The sequence below is a fragment of the Lepeophtheirus salmonis genome, chromosome 12 (genome assembly GCF_016086655.4).
Source record: "Lepeophtheirus salmonis chromosome 12, UVic_Lsal_1.4, whole genome shotgun sequence".
Classification (NCBI taxonomy): domain Eukaryota; kingdom Metazoa; phylum Arthropoda; class Copepoda; order Siphonostomatoida; family Caligidae; genus Lepeophtheirus; species Lepeophtheirus salmonis.
In genome coordinates this window covers 11,145,499-11,164,982 of record NC_052142.2, presented here as the reverse complement: position 1 = coordinate 11,164,982, position 19,484 = coordinate 11,145,499, and the positions used below count along the sequence as shown (strand labels likewise).

General features: G+C 29.9%; 2 long non-coding RNA genes across 2 annotated transcripts; one reads left to right on the top strand and one right to left on the bottom strand.

The window, feature by feature from the left end:
• Positions 1 to 6,380: 6,380 nt before the first annotated feature.
• LOC121126959 (uncharacterized) lies at positions 6,381 to 9,838 on the bottom strand. The gene is made up of 2 exons (XR_005867369.2): positions 7,032 to 9,838; positions 6,381 to 6,971 (listed from the first exon to the last, which is right to left on the bottom strand). It is a non-coding gene; the product is annotated as an uncharacterized lncRNA (long non-coding RNA).
• A 544-nt stretch (positions 9,839 to 10,382) lies between these two features.
• Positions 10,383 to 16,948, top strand: LOC139906782 (uncharacterized). Its single transcript, XR_011782708.1, has 2 exons — positions 10,383 to 10,497; positions 10,612 to 16,948. It is a non-coding gene; the product is annotated as an uncharacterized lncRNA (long non-coding RNA).
• Positions 16,949 to 19,484: the final 2,536 nt, after the last annotated feature.

Below are 19,484 nucleotides of genomic sequence, written 5' to 3'. Positions count from 1 at the left end.
GTTTATGACTGAGAAATAGTAATTAGCATTAGCAAAAAAAAAATTGCGCCAATCACTAGACTAACATGTTCCTTTACTACAGAATATTCATTCAATCTTTTTTAACACTTTCGTTAAAAAACAATCTTTCTTCCTTGCGAATTGAGATCTTGTTGGAGTTAATAAAATTTTCTTGGTATTTATATGGGGTTTCAGTCATCTCTCCGGTGCAACAGGAATAACCTGTTGTTACCTATAAATAGTAAGCCTGGTACATAAATATATTTAAGATATCGGCCTCTAAAATATCATAATGATTATAAATAGTGCAAAAAAGTGAATTCCTCTTGTCAATCTGTGATGCCTATGTCAACAAAAATAAGCTAGTGAATATACTTAGTTGTACTTCAGTAAAAAAACTGTTTATTTAACAAATATCCAAGGGATACTACTTAAACGTAAATAGTTTCATTATTTGACTCAATTCAACTTGTTCAAGACGATCCATAAAAGCAGAAGAAAGAATAATTTCTGAAATCTTATCTTTGAAAGTAGATCAATATGATATCCAAATTGAGAACATTACGGGGAATCTCCCTACTGTACAAATTTCTCGAGGGGATTTTCAACACCAGCAAGGAATAGTACTTATATTGTCGGATATATATGACATTCATTATCTAAAAAATTCCTATGTCTACACATCTCTCAAAATATATAACTATGATATGACCAAACATCAGGTAAAATAATCAAGTAAATACTCAACTACCATTAGTTGTCATAATACCTCCAACTAGAAATGAACTTTGTAGAAGTGAGATAGCAAGTATTTTGGCAATGATCAGAGATTCCTATTAAGTATATAGATCTATTAATACTATATTAAGTCATACTCTAGAATCACTTTACTTGTAGTCGAGGGTATTATGATAGTTTTTAATAAGTAACAGTAATTGTGTATTTACCCTGTATTTAATCCAATATTCTATGAAAAACAATCAACAACATGCAAATCTGGCCACTGTTCCTCAACCTATATTTGTAAAATAGTTGATACACTTTTCAACGTTGTGTTGAAGAATTTTGTGTTGCTTACTGAAGATGAAATATATGGCATTATCAATACAACAACAGAAACATTGCCAAACTGCATTCGAACTAACAGATGATTGTACTTCCAATATTATATTTTTTTTATTATATACGAAATAAAAAATATTTTTAAACTTATGTAAAAAAATATATGCTTAGTTAATATCGAAAGTAATATAAAATAAGTTTTAATTTTTCTGGATATAAAATGAAATTATTATTAAGTTAAAGGATAAACATAATTTAGGGATAAGTTATAAAACTGATTAAGTTAAAGGATAACATAAGGCATTGATTAATTTAAGATTGTGATAAATTGTTACGAGTCGAAAAAATTTATCTATGTTCATAAATCCTACTAGTAATTTTTCATTTTTGTAATTACAGGAAAAGAGAGAGTAAGCCTTCCTGTGTGAGCGCAATATTTTTGTTTTCTTTCGAGTAGTTCTAGTATCCCTAGATCAGTAGCGTTTTTTCTTCATAAAAAGGATCTCAAAGGAAGGGAGAGCGAATACAAACTCTCCATAGGGTAAGCAGGAGAAAGATCACAAAAGGTAGAAGAGAAGGGTGATTATAAAAAACAAAATGAAGTCTTGATGATAATCAGAATCCAAAAGAATAGAATCTAAATAATAAAAATAGGTCAATGATATCACTGATGATCCAAAACTTTTGATAAAAACAAACGCAGTACACTTATAATCACTTATTTATAAACAAAACGTAATTAAAATCACTAAACACGCAGAAATTAAATTAAAATCAAGAGACAAGGGACGGAGCGCTCCTTGACACTTGACATACATAAATAAAACTGTATTTATTTATTTATTTTTATTTTCAGATATTGGCATATCATATTTTTTAGAACTCTAATTATGATGCTGAGCAATATTCGATATCAGGTGTACAATTTTTTTGGAAATTTTTTGACTTGATCATCGCCGATTTCGATAATTTTTGCTGAGGGATTTATCCCAACTAAAGGATTAAACCAAGCAACGTATCGATCCCCATAACCCTGAAGAAATAGTATAGTCAATAAATTGTCATAATATTTTCGCAAGATGTCGCTTTTCTATGACGTCATTCATTTATTTATTGTACGTAGTATTAACAAGTTTGAATAAGTTATAATACGTATATAATTTATTGTTGTCTTAAATTTTTTATACTTACATATTATTATAAAGCAAATTTGAAACAAATTACTCCAAAATAATGGCTCATTGTAGTGTCCGAGGATGCAAAAATAGAACTGGGTCAAATTTCCAAAAGCTTAAAGGAAACGTTCGCTTTTTTTAATTTACCATTCCCAAAACTCAAAAAGAAGTAGAAAGAAGAAAAAATGGATATCAAATCTTAAATGCCTTTCTAATTGGAAACCCGCTGGCTATTCTGTATTTGATTATCATTTTGAATAATAATTCCCTTTCTATAATTGTTGAAGCAAAAAGTATGTGAATAAAGAAGTAAATAAAAGTAAAAACAGTACAGTACTTGATTCATTCACGAGAGAACCAGAAATGATTCTCCAAAATACTAGAAATAATAAAATATCTAGCTGGAAAAAAATGAAATTTTGACCAAGATATATTTTTTCGCTAATAATGACATTAACCTTCGATACGCTACTTGGTTTAATGCTTTAATCCCAACAAAAGTAAACTATATCTGAAATTTTAGACTTATGTGAGAACAAGGGCCCGTTTCATAATTTGCTAAAGTTTGCCCCTTTACGAAGGATATTCGAAATTCAATGGGAGATATCTCCGCTCAGACTCAACTGATATCAAAAACATTATTTTTAAAATACAAACAAGACCAATTGATTTAATAATATTATTTATCCAAAAACTACCATGCAAACATTTTGCAAAATATTAAAAATGGTCCCCTAGACAAGCTTTGAGTTTTATCTTTACCTTTTTTTTGTTTAAAGTTGAACCTACTTATACGCTTTGAGTATACAAAAAATTAGAATGGAATCTCAATGGAATCATCTTCATTTAGGCCTAAATTTGAAAAATGTCATATTGTTTATAACAGTCAGTTCCTCAATTAATCATGAAAAAAATTAATGAGTATTTTTTTAGTATACTGTAGGCTAATTTTTGATATGGAAGACTTTTCTGAAAATTTGTGATCCCAAATATCAAAGTCATTATTCCTAACAGAGGCGAATACACACCTTGGTCTTCAAATACAAAAAATAACAATTTTATGCAATTACTCATGTACTATTATCTGGTACTACAACTGACGTGATCTCATTATGGTACATTTATTCCTGTGCCAACTACTGAAAAATGTTATTATAACATTAGCAAATAATAACTACATTAGCGCATTGCTCTTAACACTATTATTAGTTATTCAAATTGAGTGTATAACGGGCATCTTAAAAAAAGAAATTGAAAATGAACATGGTAACCCTGAAAATTTGAAGAATGTTTTTGGAGGAGATTAGTTCAATTAGCTATGACAAGGGAAGTGGGGTAGAAGGAAATAAACGAGTACATTGGCAACAATTACTCCAATGTTTATGAACAATTTTACTCTTAGTCCAAGAAGGACTTACAATTATACCTCTACAGCAAATTCTCAAGGTTACTCTCCATCTTTTATAAGCACACATGAATATTCAATCAGGTTTTTAAATATAACTCACTCTATTTGGGAAAGGAAGTTCACTACTCAGGAATTAAATAATAATTTAACACTGCTATGGGAAAGAAAATTCATTCTTCAGATTATTAATTCCAAAAAACACAGGCCAGTCACAAAAATTTAAACAATTTACATCACTAGGTATTATAACATCAAAAACTGTCTGTGACGAAAAATCACGGGACCCCTGAATTTATTTCCCTGCTCATGGAAACTTCCTGAAGTCATTCAGATAACGAGTAAAAAAAGTTGACCTTACCGTTCCCCTTCTCACAATAATGTTCTAAAAGTTCCTCTTTTTCAGTTATTGTTCCAAATTTTAGAGCAATTCATATATGATCCGCTCATAAGTATCTCTTAGAAACCTGCAGCTTCAGAAGAGATGTTCAATAGTCTCTGTCGCTTCATTACAAAACGGAAAAATACTTCTTTGGTCATTAAAGATTTGGCTCCAACCTCCAACGTTCCTGAGAGTAGACGATAATTTAGCCATCTCTCAGAAAATGTGAAGTATTTACTCTTTATCACATTGATCATGTAATAACTTATATGCTCCTTTGTTGATGTTTTTACTTCTCAAATAATCAGAAAAAATAACTTAAGTGGATTTTTTCATACACTTCCTAATTTCTGATGTAGAAACTATCTAGGGATTCATCCTGAATGCTACCAGGGGCCTTGTGACAACCTTAAAATTACCTAACTCTGATTAAAAGGACTATTCATACATTTATCAATTAGTGAGGTTGCTCAACGAACGTCCGCGGCAATATTGGCAGAGACAGTTCGCAGTTCCGTAAAATTAAAGCTTTATCCAATGTGCAGTTCCCAACTGAAGGGCAATTCAAACTGTTATTAACATTCACGTACCCTTTACATAGAAAGTGCATTCGTTTGGAGTGTAATGCAATATTCTTGAGAACATTTTTAAAACTAGGAGTTTCCCATAAGAAAGACTTGTCTCTCTTTCAGAAAGTCATTGAGAATAAAACTCTAGGGTTCCTAGATATTCTACATTTTTCTTAACCAAAAAAAGTCCAGAATCTCCCTATTTCTGAGATGGTCATCACATACAGTCCTCAATTATTCAATGGAATGTCAAGCCTATCATGAGAGGTGTTCCTTTTCCTTTTTGCTTAGAGAGGCGAGTTCTCTATAGAAGATGAATTTTTTAGAAGCTTTTCATTCTATGGAAATACTCTTGGAAGATGAACCACTTTTGGGACAATGTAAAAGTTCCAGACATATATTTTGCCCCACATATTCAGGTTGAAATTTGTGAAGAAAGAGGTAGCTTGATTAAATCTCCTGACGGTTTCCTCATTATTCATTACTCCCCACACCTAGAGAGTTTAATGCTACTTGGGGTATGAAAAATTGACCACCCTTTTCTATCAGTCCTCCATACGTCCTGAATGTCTCTATTATTCCTAGATTAATATTTAATCAAGAAGTTAAAGAGAAATTTCTGAGTAGGGTCTTATCTATTATGCAATGGCCAGTTCAATCTCCTGATTTGAACCCAATAGAGCTATTGTGGGAACACTTACACAGAAAAGTTAAGGGAAAACTACCCCACAATTAAGAATTAGTTGTGGAATATTTTTAAGAATGCTTGGAATGATGCCAGACCTCCCTATTTTAAAAAATTAACAGCAATAGTGCCTAAAGTCTGTTAAACAGTTATAACGGCACAGCTAAGACTTTTTGATGAAGCTAAAATTTTAAAAAAATATTTCGTTTTTTGAGAAATGAAAATTTATATCCATATTGAACTTCAATTTTCCTTTATATTAATAACCTAATTACTGTGTTACCTGATGAAAAAGTCATAGGTAGTTAGAAAAATAAGGGAAATTATATTTTATCTAAACTTTTCTTGCCAGTGTATGTGTCTGTCATATACTTATTCTGTTAGTCCATACATAAGAGAAACTTTTGTATGGTTAATAGTAGGTAGTTCATAAAGTTTCTAGGATCCTAGTAATCTTTTGGGTATCAAGACAATCCGTCTTCCCGATGCAAATTGAGGGGAAACCCCCAAAAGGCATCACCCTCTCGTTAGAGGAGAGTAGAACAGGGATCAAGAGGTTAATTAATTTTTTGTAAAATTTAAACGCAAACCCAGACAGCCTGGGGATTTATTAAGCCTAGCATTTTTGATAATGGCATTTTTTGACCTGTTTCTGATATCTCAACATCGTCGCTCGGTTCGCAACTCTAGCCATATAAGTTGAAACAGTTTTTAATATATAACAATACATTTAAAATGACGATCTTGATATTAACATGTATAGGGGTTGGCAGCAAAACGTGACTTCGAGAGGTTGCTTTAGAAATACAACATTAATTTTTTATATTCGATAATAACAAATAAATAAATAATAATACTTGGTAACTCTAATAGCCACCATCAGCGTCAATCACAGCCTTTACACGTCGCTGGAAGGTCTTGCAGGAGTTGCTAACAAACTCTGCGGAAGCCTTGCATATTAACTTGAACTCTTGAATAAATTTTTCAAGCTCAGAACCATTTCTCTTATTTATTGATCCCTCATTGCGTATAGTATCTCTCTTTACAGATTTGGTTATGTTGTTTAGACCCCAAAACAAAATATGAAAATGAACAACAGATATTTAAACGGAAGTATACATAAACTGGCTATATTTCTTATATAATTGAAATTTACAAATATATATATAGATTTCTTATTAATATTAGTTATTAAAATGAATGGCTAAGCACAAATTCTAAATAATCAAAAAGTATATAAGCATGCAACATAAATTATCAATTTAAGGAATATTTAATGGTCGGGTAATCAAAAAGATTTTCATATCATGTATCAATCGAATTAATTTATTCACACTCAGAAACATACGTTCGAATGTATACCTCTTAATAGAATCCCAAAGTTAGAAATATAATGTAACTACTTAGTTATTTCCAAAATTATTTATAAAGACGTTCAACATTAAGAATAATTAATTTTAATTATGAGACGTCGTTACGCTTGCCTGTCTTTCTCCATTGTTTAAAAGACCTTTTGCCTTTACGCCAATTTTTATAACTTCTCTTCAGATAATAAAGAGACGAACTTATGTCTGGGTTTGCCATTATAATGTGATTACTTTTTTCAGGAGGAAATTTTGACATATTGAGAAGAATATTTGTTGGCCATCTAAGAAGTTGATTAGAAAAATCATTATGTTGTTTTATTTGAATTCTGAAAATTAAATAAGATAATGTATAGAATGTTATTGATAATGCAAAATGTTATGATTACACAGTCCAACAGCAAAAATGGTACAAAAAAGTATATGCTCTATTTAATAGAGTTTGATCCCTTGGTTTCAAATATGACCTTATTTTTTCTCTCATAGCCCCGTGGCCTTCTGAAAAAGACGAAACATTTTTTCTTATTTTTAAAGTTCAAAGCTGTTTTAAGACCTCAGTGTTGAAGATAGGGATAAATTATGTTAATATATTTTAAGAGTAAATATTAAAAAATTCTAAAACTATTTTTAAAATGTCTGCATCATACTTTTCACTCGAGTTATCTTTGTTTAAAGTGGAAAATAGGAGCTTTTTGTTCAGAAGTTCATAGCTTCAAGAAGAATAGATTCAAAAAGCTTAAAAGTATTGAATTTGATATCTGAAAGTTGAACTTTTATTTTTTTTTTTAAAAGAGCCTCTCCAAAAACGCTCTATATCGTTGTCAATTTCAGATAAGGCCACGAAAATATTTCAAGGAAAAACTCATTTTGGAATTGATCTCATAATAAAAGTCCATAAGTATTCGTATGTTCCAGCTAGAAGAGATAAAAACAAAGACAGAGAAGAAGAAAAGAGAAATAAATTGAAAAAGGACTCCCTTCAATGTCTGTTTTTTATAATCCCTTGCTCACTACGGGTATGCAACCAGTCAGTCCTCTTGTGTGCATGAAGCTTGAAATTATTGATGAATACAGTTTGAGACATGAAGCTTGAAATTATTGATTTATACAGTTTGAGACAGGAGGCTTAATGTTATAAAAAATTGTATAATATATCTTGTCTTTATCTCCTTTTTCTTTTTACCACTCTCTTTTCTTCTTCTCTGTCTTTGTTTCTATCTCTTCTAGCTGGGCAATACGAATACTTATGGACTTTTGTTATAAAATCAATTCAAAAATGAGTTACATCCTTAAAATATTGTCGTGGTCTTATCTCAAATTGACAACGATATAGTGTGTTTTTGGAGAGGCTCATTTTTTTTAAAAAAAGTTAATACTTTCAGATATCTAATGAGGTACTTTTAAACTTTTTGAATCTATTCGTCTTGAAGCTATGTGCCTCTGAATAACAATCACCTATTTTGCACTTTAAAAATAGATAATTCGAGTTAAAAGTACGATGCAGACATTTTAAAAATTTTTAACATTCGGCTTTAAAATATATTAGCATAATTTATCCCTATCTTCAACACTGAGGGTTCAAATAGCTTTGAACCTTAAAAATAGCCAAAAATAACAAGAAATGTATGTCCTTTTTCTGAAGTTCATGAGGCTATGAAATAAAAAATAAGACCACATTTGGAATCAGGGGATCAAACTGTACTACAATAGTGTGATTTTGTTGGATAGTCTTATTTTAAAGGGTTTAAATTTCACAAATTCCAAAGAAAATATTGATTCAAACAATAAATACAAATTAAGTAATTCACGCATCTAAAATAATATATATATTCAAATGTTTATATCATATTTATTTGAGAATCGAAATTCTACTCTGATAGGAGTATTAAATTTATCTTTGAGTGCAAAATTCAAAACTGATCACAGTTTTTTTCTAATCACTGATTTCTGAGTTATCTAAGTTCCTATTAATTTGTAACTATTATCCTTTTGTGTTACTTTTCAATGCTAATTTAGTAAATCAAAGATATCTTCAATAAAAGTTATTTGCAAGTGTTTCAAGATTTAATATATATATATCTAATTTATAACTCAAGATGTTTCTTTTTTAAGACTGAAAAATAATGAAAAATGTTCTTCTTTTGACCTTTATAACAAGGGGTGTAAATATTTAGTCGGTGAGTTTTGTGTTCATATTTTTCTGACAAATTGGAAGCAGAGAACTGTTATTTTATGTGATCTTTCTCCTTTTTTAATCATTGTTGTGATAACATCTTCTTCTAGTTTACCAATTATCTTAGTACAATATTGAATATAATTAATATTATAAGTCAAATGCCTTAAAAATTTATCCGTTCACCAGGATTCCAATTAATGGGAGCGTTATCTATCCATTTTCCTAGGACTGCATATTTTCCATTTGAATATCCTAGTCACACGCCTTCTTATCCTCTCTTCATGTTCTTTTCAAAAGATCTCGTCTTTTTGTGCCACACTCGGTGGATCTCATCTTCTTTAATGGAAGGATCGTTCAATGTGTAGATGTCCCTTCCCATCAATGTCTGTGATAGTGACTAATGACCTCGTCAATCATTGCTTCTATGCTCAAAAATATATAAATTCCTCCAGATCTTCTACAGAATCATCGTAAACTTCTATAAGAACTCATGAGTTCTATAAAAATACAGAATAATCGACTAAAAGACCCAGTGAAGAACAGAAAGAGTTCTCATCCTCCATTCACTGTTCCTTCATTGAAATTATGAAATCCTTTTCTTCTTAAGTAAACTATGGTTCGTCTTTTAGCTTAAGAAAACTATTCTATTAATAAGAGTCTTTCTGTCTCCTTGATGAAAATAACGTAGAAATAACTTATCTCCATCATATTGATGGCAATTCCATTTATAAGGCGCAGTTTGAGATATATAACCTGGACACAAGCATCACCATTGATTTCTTTATTACTTGTGTGCCTCTTTTGTCTTTGGAAATCAAGTGGAAGATTATTCTTAAAGATAATGTGTCTCTCTTTGCTCAACAGTTTTATCTGCAATGTATATTCTATTCTGCTAATTAGTGTATTTATTTCTGTATAAAAATGTCTCATTTCACTTTGTATATGTATAACTTACATTTGTCGCTAATAATTTGTTAAATTGATGTGTTTCATTTTATTTTAATATCTTCTATATCGTATCATTTGTTATTTTATATTCTTTTGATTCTCTGCATATAAATTTTATTAAAATGTTTAATTATTATTTTAGATAATAGTTTTTTATTTGTTTTTTTATCAGTATTTTTTTAATTTAACCATAATTATTTAACTAACTATCGCAAATATACGTTATAATAGATTAATTTATGCATTTACTAGTAATTTATTCCCACGGGTAAAGTGATAATAGCTACTTTTTGATTTCACATCGTAGAATATATTATGATGCTTGCAACTTTAAGGGAAGAAATATAAGAGATCTCAATGTTAGTAGATTTATACTATAATATATGAGCAGAAACAATTATATATATATACATTTACATGAAACAGATCTAATTCTTATACTTTATAGTTTTATAAAAAACAAAAATAATTTCCAGTTATTAATTAGTGTCGTAAAATATTTTTTTTTAAATACTAATTTTATACATTTTTATTAATATAGGTAAAAGGAAGAAGACGGAAAAAAATAAAAGGATAAATAAGAGGGGGGAGAAGACGCACAAACATTGCCTTGATACAAAATGAGTGGAAATATTCTATCTTTCAAAATTATTGTATCATTTGCAGCTGATTTTTTAAAATAAAATTCAATCAATAATAGTATATGTCTCACTTACTCTCGCTCACTCATTGTAAGTCAGTCTTCCCTCTACTTTTTCAAAAATGTGTAGAATGATTTTTTTCCGATTATATAGTATCATGTTGTCATTTAAATTATTCATAATATTATTTTATTCACATGCTAGGATGTAAATCAAAAGAAAATGAAAAATAGGGATATTAACTCACACTCTGTACGATCAAATTAATTCAGTATTAACCAAGTCAAGTTATTGGGTCGTGAAATATAACACTTAAGTGGATTACAATTTTTTCAATTATAAAATAAGACTAAAAACATATTCAGAAGCTTTGAAATCCCCTGTCGTAAGAAAAACAAAAAACAAATACTTCAAGATGATAAACAAGTTCCTAAGTTTATCAAGATTGAATGGAAAATCTTAGAGACATTTCCTGTCAGCACTATGGGATAAATATTTCCAAAGGAACTGGTGGCAATAAGTTATAAGCAGTGATGAATATTCTATGTCCCGCCGGTATGTTAAAAAAACCAAAAATTAACCTGGTAACCCTCACAATTTGAAGAATGTTTGAGAGTAGAACAGCTTAGCTGTGATGACGTTTTATTTATTAGCTGTGAGCAGTTCTTAGAGAGATGGAAAGAAAGAAAGAAAATACAAAATATGCTCCGTATGATGCAATCTCTGAAGCTCACCTTTTCAGTTGTTATTGAAAGGATATTGTTTATTACTGTTGTGATACTTATGACTTTTAATAATGCCATTAGGTACATGTGTGTGACTCGTATAAAGTAAAGGAATCAGTTCCTGAATGGCAGCAAGTCTTCCGGAGTCCTTATTTCTTTCTCAAATCACCAGGCGGATAAGTGTCTACTTCATTGTCGTCATATGGGATTCAAGATGCATATTTTACTCCGAGAGAGCAAGTGTATTTCCTTAATTATAATGGCGGAGGATATCCTCCTCCTTAGAGAAGGACTTAAATGAGAGGAAGATGAAAAACGCTAATCTGAACCCACATTAATTTGGATTGTCTTTTTTGACCTTAAAATTCATCAAGAAGGGATAAAATAATCTATGTAGGTGGATACATTTAAGGATAATTAGTGCATCGAGTTTTCCTAGTTTACATACTACAACATCAACATATATTATTATATTTACGGTATCTTTATTAATGATCAAATACGTTGAGGTTTTCGAGGAAGAGTTATCAGCATAAGCGTACGAAGATATATCATGTTCTATTCATATATAGCCTTATCAAGTTATAGGGATTTTCTGGTGGTCCACCGGCGTGGTTTCCTCCCTACAAATGAAATAAGCCTGTCAATGACTCTTCTTAGGCCATTTTCCTTATCCCATTAATTCCAAACCTTACTTTCATCCTATGGCCATGACTCCAAAAAATATTAAATTGCAACGTTCATATGGTAACTCTTTTTGTCGTTGCCTTTACTGTTGATTCCATCATTGATTCGGCATAAGCCCCATATCAATATATTTTATTCTTGATAGATAATCTCCTATTAATATAAATTTGACATTTCAACTTTTTCAAATGCTATAGAATTAAAGCTTAAGGAAAAACGAAAAATCCATTGTTGAAGGTTACCAGATTATGTTATTTGTGAGCTCCTTAATTTTAATTATTGTATTATTTGATGAGTCTTACAATTCAGATTGAGTGTTTATAAAATTTTAATATAAAATAGTTGACACTGTGACTGGTCATTTTAATTGCTTGCTCGAACTTAATATAGTTATAAAGAAACTTACAATTACTTTGCTTCATCAATATTTCAAGAAAGTTAGATGCCAATTCAGAATCTAACTACTGAGAAATATAGATACCTATTATAAACGATCGGAACAACGCGATAGTGTCCAATTAAACGAAGCATATTGCCATTTTAAAAACGTTCATATTATCTTTATTCAACCATAAACCTACTATTTACATAGTCTGTTCTAAATTGTCTCTAATTATTTGATTTTGAACCGCAAAACCTAACCAAATAAGGAAATTTGTGTGTAATATAGTGATGATTATTTTTATACTTTTATAATACAATTTATAAAAACGGAAATATATTGTTAAAATTTATTGCTGGTTATGTTTATTGTATTATAAAGCTTTTTTTGATAATTTAATTTTTTTTTATTATTATATAAAACAATAAATAAATTACTACTTTCAAAGCTCTCCATTTTTGCTAGAAAATCGATGAAAAAAAAGCTTCTTATGCTCTTTAACATCTTTTCAAGCAACTTTTCCAATTTTACAAGACTATAACAACTATTCATGTAGATGACAACTAATTTTTTAATAAAAAATACTATTATAAAATTTAGTATTAATTAAATTTAGAAGATTTATACGTATAATTATAGTCAGTTATATTTATATTGTTTATAAATATTTACATTAATTTTTTAAATCTAAAATACTCCAATGTAAGAATTGTAGCTCACTCCCTGTTTGAAAATTCAAATACAATTATTTATTTATGTCATCATTCAATCTATTTATGAAGGACTAGTAAAGATTTAACATATTTTTCCTTCGATATTATCAATAGAAAAAGGTGAGCTTCTGAGATTTTGCTGACTTATAAAATTTTCACTCATGCATATATCTAGTAATTCATGTATAATGGTAATGCTTGGAGCAAAGGTATGGAGAGAGTTGGTCTTATGCACAAGAAACTGCTGTTTACAGTTTATCGAATCCTAAGTATTTGACACGTTTTTGTTAAATAATTTTTGTGGACACCATTAATAATTTAATTCTTCTTAATTGCAAAATTATTATGGCCAAGAATCGGATTCATTATTATAAAGTGCACCATAAATAATTTCCGTTGTCATCGTTGAGACAAACAAAATTATAAAAAAGTTATTGAAATTATTATGTATATCACATATTTACTCGAGTTTCATATAAATATAAACGAAATTGTTTACTGTACTTTTAAAATAGATCTTATGTTAATTTGCTAGTTTGTAATCTTCCTTTACGCATGATAAAAAAATGTTATCATATAATGCAACTAATACATATATTTTCAAAAAAAAAAAATCAATTGTGTTTATTCAAAGGCACTTTTCATTGTACTTACAAGGCTAATATTAGTTATTTTTCCATTGAAGAAAGTATAATTAGTTTAAAGTAAAAATAAATGTAAAATTCATTAACAATATTGTAATTAAAAATTATTTCATATTTATGTAATATCTTTCAAAGGGTAAATGAATTGATAAATATTATTTGATCGCTGATAATTTATGTAAAAATATATGGAGTTACGACGAGGATTCTAGATTTTTGGCATGCCATCTTTGTAATTCTAGTCCAGAAGATGTTCAAAGTAGAACAACACAGTAAAGCCCAAATTCACGAAAGGGATTTGAAACTAAATACAAGTCATATAATTTATTCCAATTATGAACATTCCAATTTTACAGAAGATATAACCAAATAAATGATTCAGCATATAACGATCGAAAAAACGATTACTTCCATAAACAAGCTTCAAAATATACTGCCCTATATGAAATCTCTACACTCTCCATCAATGCACGAAATAATTTCTAATTCAGTTAATGATATGAACATGTTTTTCCAAATTCGTCATTGCACATCAACTCTCAGCTACGAAATAAAATAATGTTTATCTCTGAACAACTCGTCCTTCTAAAATCCAATCCAAACCTCAGACGCTTTTCTCCTACCTATCTAGCAACTTCTCTCGTTTGGAAAAATACAAGTCCTGCACTTTATAAGCAGATGTCCACTGATGGGATAACTTTGCCATCACCAAACCACTTGAAAAGACTATCATCGTCTTTTACTATGAATGTTGGACTATCTTCTTTATTTAAATACTACTTATCTACAACAGCCAAGTCACTATCTGATAATGAGAAAATAGTTGTACTTTTGGTCGATGAAGTTTTTACTGTAGAAAGAGTGGAGTTTTTTTGGAGGAAGATTAACAGGGTAGGATAGAGGTCAAATTAAAAAAACTTTACTTGTTTTTATGATTAAATCAACGTGTTCAAGTTACTGGGATACTGTTGCACTTTATCCTATGGTTAACCTCAATTCCAAAACACTTTATGACTTGTTCATACAGATATACTCAGAGCTTTTGAATATTGGGTTTAATGTAATAGCTGTTTCTATGGACAATGCTACTCCTAACAGGAAATGTTACCTCAAGTATTTTTGTAATGGATCCTGGAAACCACAAATACCAAATCCAGCAACTCCATAATTTCAAAAGCATATATAACTGTTTCCAAAAGAGAAAAATATTGAGATGACCTGATTTTGGTGATATTAACCTCTTATCTCCAAATTTTCAACAAATCATTGAATTATACCAAATGGAAAAGCATAAAACTGTCAAAATTGCACACAAGTTAATGTCAAAAGCTATGTATCCAACTCCTATTGAAAAAACCAACGTTTTACCGGTTGAAAGTATTTTCTATGAAATCACAGTTTCAGCACTTCAGTATTACTCCTCAACGTATCCTGCATGAAAAGTTATTAGAAACTTTGTCTCCGTTGTAAGAAGGTATTGCAATATCGTAACTTGTAAGATGCCTTCTGTGGGAGCTCAAAAAAGGGATACTTCAATGGAAAAACTCAGGAAAGGACACGATAATTTTAAATATCTTTCGAAGTTCAATGCTTGCTAAATTCTATGGCAGGAAGAAACAAAAAATCACCATATGTGACTTACAATGGAAACCTTTACAGCCTTGAAGTAAACTACAAGTGCAGCCATAATACTTGCTCAACATCTACTTATGAACTGGGACTTTAAATACGTTCTTCTCGGTCAAGTACAAAGTGATTTTATAGAAACTAGATTCAGCCGATATCATTAGCTCTCTGGAGTAAACTATTATGTTTCAGTAAGATAAATACTTGACACTGAGAAGAAAATTAGAATACTGTTACTTGCTAAATTTGATGGGCTTAATATGCGAGAAATAATGAACATTCATTCAAGTGGATCTGGAATTCAAGATGTGGACATAAACAAGTTCAAAACAAAATTTTTAGCTTCAACGGAGGAAAACAAAATGACTTATGAACTTAAAAGAAGTGACGAAGCTCTTTTTTATGTAATTTCTGGCTATAATGCATGGTCACAAACTTTAGGACTAAAATGTAATGATTGTTTCGACTTTCTTGTATCTTCAAAGATTTCCCTTGGTTACTTTCAGTGAATCTGGTCTCGGAAGAGTCTAAACATCAATTCTTGGAGCAAATAAATAGAGGAGGTCTCTGTTCTCCAACAGACTTTTGTTTGAATATGATCACCAAAGTATTTGTGGTGTATCAAATTATATCCATAATTATGTCTCAAGTAGGTTTGATGCTTCATTCGTGGAAGCCTGACCATATCCTTCCAACGAGGAAGCTTCTAATTCTCGTGGGATGGTATCCCAATTTTTTGAGGGATCGACTCTCCTTCTGGGGACTCACGTCTGTTGGATTGACGTTTTGTAATAGTTAGACTCCATCAATCCAATGAAGCGTTTACAGAAATCCCATGCAATAAAATCCTATTCTCTTCCGAAGGAGTGACTTAGTTCGTTCCTTGCTCTGCGAGAGTCTGACTCCGTCCTTTAAACGAAGTGGCTCATGCAAGCTGTGATAGTTCGACTGTCAACCAAGGAAACAGCTACAGAGCACCTTTGGTATCGAATATCAATCATTTTCTATAATATAATGTCCTCTAGGACAACACAGAAGCCAGTGGTCCTGGAGAACAAGGATCCTTAGGCATAAAGACTCACATCACTGATAATTAAAGGTGATAATTTTGGTAAGAATAGAAAAACGTCCAAGGAGAAATAAATAAATACGCTTGGCCTCATTGATTAAATAATATACATCTTCTTCTATCAATCAAGAAAGTTATCATTCCCACCTTTATTATTCAATATTAATATTATATTAGATGGTTATAGTCGATAGAGACTGAATAAAATGCCTAAAATAATGTCGCTTTCTGTCTGGATTTATGAAAATGGAGGCCCAGGAATTTGGAAAATACTTACCGGATGAGAAACAGATAGCTTGTTGGATTTGTAGATACAAATGTGCCTTTAGTCCCCTATCTAGGATTACACGCCACTCATTATCCTCATCTCATATCAAGAGCATAGATATTCATCAAAAATCAAGTTAATGATGAATACATCAAATCAGATTTTAACTCTATCTCAAAAGATGCTTATTGGATGTATATACCCTTATCCATTGCTAATCATATACGTTCAAAAAATTATTTGGATCAATCTGTTATTTCAATATTCTGTAAATATAATTTATTGTAATTAGTTATATGATTCCAATTGTTTAATTTTGTATATTTAAGATAAATGCATGATGGTATATTTTTTATTATGTAGATTATATTTAATTAAAGCCTTCTTTTTTAAACTTGGAACTTCAAATATATTTCGAAATACTCTACTTTGTCGTTTCATTAGCTATTATTCTGAGAAGAAAGTTCATAATGAAGTACAATTTCATGCAGTGTGACGTTTTCAAATCTACTTTAACAGATTAAAAATTCTAATTAAATTATACATAGTATATCTTAATTAAACATTTTGCTAATAAATACTTTCGTTATACCCCCAAAAATCATAATAAAGCAGGCAGCTGATAATCACATCAGTATTTCAAAACAATGATACCATATGTTTCCCCCCCCCCTTTTCCTTGCAAGCGGTTTTCTCTACAATATTATCAACTTTACTGATAATAAACAATAAACAGAGGAAAACAAGTAGTCAGTAGGAGAGTAATAATAATAGTCTGTCTACTTTAATACTGTAAAAGAGAAGAAGGAAAATTTGACCCCAACGTGGAATAACAAAAAAAAGTGGGAAATTTTGTTGCGTCTTGACGAACGAGAGAGTCAAACTTATTTATAAGGTGGAGAGATCCAGGATGACCGAGAGACAAATGAGAAGAAGAAATGGCGTCGAGGAATAAGACTACACTGTTTATAAGATCATATGCATAACAAATTTCCATGTCTCTAGAATTCCATGGATAACCAAATGATACATTGATTTAAACTTTGAAGATAGTTGAATGATTTCATAATTTTTAAATATAATAATATTAATAAATAATCAAACATTGTTACTTTAATTTTAAATAATAAATACCAATTACATTTTACAACGATACAATTATGAAATTTTTCTACTAAAAATATAAGAAATTAATTTGATAAAAACTAAGTCAATAATAATAATACTTCTATGATTTATGATAACATTTACCTATCTTCATAAAGCAATGTTTCATTTCACTATGATAATATCCTTGACAAGACCCTAAATCACACGGGACCTTTTCGGTATATCAAGTGTAATATCTTGCCATAGATTTTCAACAATAGTTACACTTGTGAGTAGCAGAATCTCTTTTCTAATGATTTAATGGCTACTTGTATCTGATCCAAATTGTTTTGAATAAACATTATTTCTGACAAAATGGACTCATTCTTCAAAACATCTTTTACTTTTTTTATTGTATCATTATTTTCATCCATTCCATTAATATACTGTTTGACTGAATTGAAGTGATTGGCATAGTATTCCATTGCTTTAAGCCAAGATCCCTAACGCGTTAGGATACGTGCTGGTGAGAGGGAAACTTGGCATAAAGCAGTAAATTTACGTTTCCTATCACTGGAATTAAAAATACTTTCTTCCCTTCGGAGATGAGAGTGTTTGTATTTTCAAAATAATCAAGACAGAGCGTTGCTATTCTGTTCAGATTATGAATATAATTTACATTGAATTGAACTTCTTGATTTATATAAGTTAATGTAAACATAAAAACCCTACGTAATACCCTTTTGGATGTCATAATAAATAGAGTCAGCTGTTTTAGATACTACAATAAGCAACTTATGAAAAATGTTGAAAAGAAAATACATAAGATCTTTGTTTATTTCAAAAAGTCGATCGTTTACTGTTATAGGGAGGAGTAAATTAAGAGTATATAGAGAAGTCCTTCGTAAAACACATAAAAAGAACTTTAATATTTCTATATTATAGATCTATTAACATTGAAATATCCTAAATTTCTTGCCTTAAAGCTGCTTATATGATATATTATACAATGAACAATCAAAAACTAATGGCTAACACTTTAGCCGTAGCAATAGATTACTAATAAATTGATAAGTTAAAGTATTATAACATAGATTTGTGATGTTAAGTTAAAAAAGTATGGGTAAAATAAAAAACAACTGAAATAACGATTAACTATTACAAAAATAATTAATTAACAAGCTGCCCATGTATAGAGACGTCCTTGCAATGAATACATAAAGTAAAAGGTAGAATAGAGTACCAGATGAGATATGAGATGGGTATCGAAACGAGGCAATAATAATAAACAGGTGAAATATGTTTTGGCCATAATTTACTTTTTTGTCCACCAAAACTAGTGACTAGGTCATTTGAATCGCTTATCTAAACCTATGTATTTCCTGAAAAACGAGCACTCTTCATGTATATAGTGCTCCCTTGGTTTTTCTTTTGCTGGCATTAAGATATATAGAGACAAGATACTACAGAGATGTTCCTTTCAACCTAACAGAGCAGAAAAGGTCAAATGATGTCAGCAAGCATGTTCTCAGTATAAAAAAATACTTTGGTTACTAGATAAACTAAATATATTCATAAATAGCTATGAAAAGAAATAGTAATAAAAATTAATTGTTGTAGGTAATTTTTATGATATTTTATTATTTCCCATATATATATCAATTTACGGAACATTTTGCTAGTCAATTTTTCTTCCTTTGAAAAGAAAATCTCCCAGATAATCTTGTTAATTATTTTTTACAACTAATTTATTTTCTTTAGTTGTGTTAATTGATTAATTGAAGGTGGTCACAGAATTAATGAGAATGGATGAAAGTGTAAATTTAATTTTGGATTCATCTCCATCCCTGAAAAGGTAAAATTATCGTCCAAAA